Below are 3,913 nucleotides of genomic sequence, written 5' to 3' on the forward strand. Positions count from 1 at the left end.
TAGTTTCTGGTAATAGGCTACACCAGCAGTCGTTATGCTCCTATAGTTTCTGGTAATAGACTACACCAGCAGTCATTATGCTCCTATAGTTTCTGGTAATAGTCTACACCAGCAGTCGTTATGCTCCTATAGTTTCTGGTAATAGGCTACACCAGCAGTCGTTATGCTCCTATAGTTTCTGGTAATAGACTACAGTCGTTATGCTCCTATAGTTTCTGGTAATAGGCTACACCAGCAGTCGTTATGCTCCTATAGTTTCTGGTAATAGACTACACCAGCAGTCGTTATGCTCCTATAGTTTCTGGTAATAGGCTACACCAGCAGTCGTTGTGCTCCAATAGTTTCTGGTAATAGACTACACCAGCAGTCGTTATGCTCCTATAGTTTCTGGTAATAGACTACACCAGCAGCCAGCAACCTTTTCCATTTGGTGCCAATTTATCTGACCATTTCTACTGATCTGGTGCCAGTTAAGATTTTCATATTCACATTTTACTGGAACAGTTTCATTTAATTTATAGTATTAATAATAATTATAATAGTCTTTGTATCTCAACATCATTCTCTGTGGTTAATCTACATTCTATTTAAATTAAAATGATAAATAAATAAACATTTTTATTGCCATTGCTAAGTTTTTTTTAAATAACCTACATAAAGCCCAAACATTTTAACATTGCAGGCTGGAGGTGGAAAATATATCCTGATAAAAATAAATACCAAATACTTATTTCCCTCATTAAAATGCAAATCATTTTATAACATTTTTGACATGCGTTTTTCTGTATTTTTTTGTTATTCTGTCTCTCATTGTTCAAATAAACCTACCATTAAAATTATAGACTGATCATTTCTTTGTCAGTGTGCAAACGTACAAAATCAGCAGGGGATCAAATACTTTTTTTCCCTCACTTTATACTACAGATATACTACATCCATAACTAGTGGTTTCCTCATTAACAGATATACTACATCCATAACTAGTGGTTTCCTCATTACCAGATATACTACATCCATAACTAGTGGTTTCCTCATTACCAGATATACTACATCCATAACTAGTGGTTTCCTCATTACCAGATATACTACATCCATAACTAGTGGTTTCCTCATTACCAGATATACTACATCCATAACTAGTGGTTTCCTCATTACCAGATACACTACATCCATAACTAGTGGTTTCCTCATTACCAGATATACTACATCCATAACTAGTGGTTTCCTCATTACCAAATATACTACATCCATAACTAGTGGTTTCCTCATTAGCAGATATAGTACATCCATAACTAGTGGTTTCCTCATTACCAGATATACTACATCCATAACTAGTGGTTTCCTCATTACCAGATATACTACATCCATAACTAGCGGTTTCCTCATTAGCAAGGAGGTGTTTCTGCAATCAAATTGTGTGTGCATCGCCCTCGTGCTGCAATTTTAGCAAACACAGAAAGGGGCCTATATTGGAGACCAAAAGTTGTCTGGCACACTGCTTAGAGGTTCAACAACATGAATTACTTATTTCCAGTCTACAATCTTAGATGTTACTACTAATGTGAAAACAAGACAAAATATGACTATTGTTGCTCATTTTAAGACAATTGTCAAAAAATCATTACATTCATTACAGACGACAATTGTTGTACTACAACATGGCTACGCTGTTGGCATCACCTTTTACAGTGGATTTCTGCTGTTGTGGGGCTTTAACCATCTGTATGACTTTGTTGTTCACACAGGAGAGAGACGTGACTATCGTGGATCCTCTGGGGAGCCTCAACAACCTCATGATGCTGACGAGGCAGAGAAGAGTCTCTCCAGATCAGAACACCTCAAGAAACACCCGCAGAGATCCACAGGGAAGATAATTCACCTCTCTGACTGTGGGAAGAGATTCACCTCATCAGGCATTAAAATTCATCTGAGAAGCCACACAGTAGAGAAAGCTTATTGCTGTACTCAATGTGGGAAGAGTTTTGATACATCTAGCCATCTTATTGTACACCAAAGAACACGCACAGGAGAGAAATCTTATAGCTGTGATGAATGTGGGAAGAGTTTTACTCATCGAAGCAGCCTGATATCACACCAGAGAATACACACAGGAGAGAAACTTTCTAGCTGTGATGAATGTGGGAAGAGTTTTACTCGTTCAACCAGCCTGAAATTACACCAGAGAACACACACAGGAGAGAAACCTTTTAGCTGTGATCAATGTGGGAAGAGTTTTGCTCATCGAAGCAGCCTGATATCACACCAGAGAATACACACAGGAGAGAAATCGTATATCTGTGATGAGTGTGGGAAGAGTTTTACTTGCTTGCGCAATCTGACTCTTCACCAGAGAACACACACAGGAGAGAAACCCTATAGCTGTACTCGATGTGGGAAGTTTTTTTTAAAATCTAACCATCTGACGATACACCAAAGAAGACACACAGGAGAGAAACCCTATAGCTGTACTCAATGTGGGAAGAGTTTTGTTCAATCTGGAGAACTGAAGATGCACCAGAGAAGACACACAGGAGAGAAACCCTATAGCTGTACTCGATGTGGCAAGAGTTTTGTTCAATCTGGCAAACTGAAGATACACCAAAGAACACACACGGGAGAAAAACCTTATAGCTGTGATCAATGTGGGAAGAGTTTTACTACATCTAGCACTCTGACTCTACACCAGAGAACACACACAGGAGAGAAACCTTATAGCTGTGATCAATGTGGGAAGAGTTTTACTACATCTAGCACTCTGACTCTACACCAGAGAACACACACAGGAGAGAAACCTTATAGCTGTGATCAATGTAACAAGAGATACTCTGATAAAAGACATCTGATCAAACATCAGAAAATACATGAATGAGTTGTTTCATGATATCAATGAATTAATGTCACAATGTGGAATGTTTTAACATTGTAGTAGGAGTATTTTAATGATGTCACAATGTAGAACCCTAAACGTTTGTCCCCTGTTCTATTGATTTCAACATGATATGGATATTAGCCTCAGGGGGAAAATCCAGGCTCTGAAATGGAAGAGTTACTATTTATGTGATTTAACTAAAAGTGACTAACACAAAAAGAGCTGTGTTACATTTACCATGTTGGTGACCCACTGGAATCAAAATGCACCACTTCAAAATGTAGCTAGCTGTTTTCTACAAGTTGTCCTCTAACCAGTGATGTACACATTATTCCCAGATTCTGTGTGCTTTTTGAGCTGTTAGTTTTAACAGGACGTGCAACCTCATCTCCCTCCTCTCGCACAATTGATTTCAACATGATATCTATGAGTTATGACAAATAAGTGTTGTGTTCCTTTGTTTAGCGACCCCTACATTTAAATGCATCACTCCAAAATGTAGCTGACTGTCTTCTGCATGTTGTCCTCTAACCAGTGAGGTAAAATATATCTCCATTTCCATGTGTTTTTTTAGTTGTGTTTTTTAGTTGTGTTAGTTTCAACAGCACGTACAACCTGATTTCCCCCCTAATCGATATCAGTGATTTATTGCTACTTGTGCAGTTTTATAAAGGTGCTTGTTTAAAAAAAATCCAAGTAATATGATTATTGTGGCAGATGTTTGTGTATATAGCACATTTTATGTTTAGGTTTTCAATATCACAAACTGTTTCTGCATATTGGTTATTGATTTGGACACGTTAAAACTGTGTTTTGACATTGGGGATATCCCACCTAGCAACATGTCATTGAAAAGCTGTTGAAAGTAGACTATGCAACCAAATATTTCATATTTACATTTCATGTAACATTTAGTAATGATTATTTTTAATGCAACCAACTGACATTTTTGGTACAATTATATTGACATTGTTGCCCTGCTTTTAGAATATCAGGGTTCATTCTCAGATGTGCCAAACCAAATGTACTAGAGCATGACATTGG

This window comes from Salmo salar, unplaced genomic scaffold (genome assembly GCF_965601325.2).
Source record: "Salmo salar unplaced genomic scaffold, fSalSal1 ptg000206l, whole genome shotgun sequence".
NCBI classification, from domain to species: domain Eukaryota; kingdom Metazoa; phylum Chordata; class Actinopteri; order Salmoniformes; family Salmonidae; genus Salmo; species Salmo salar.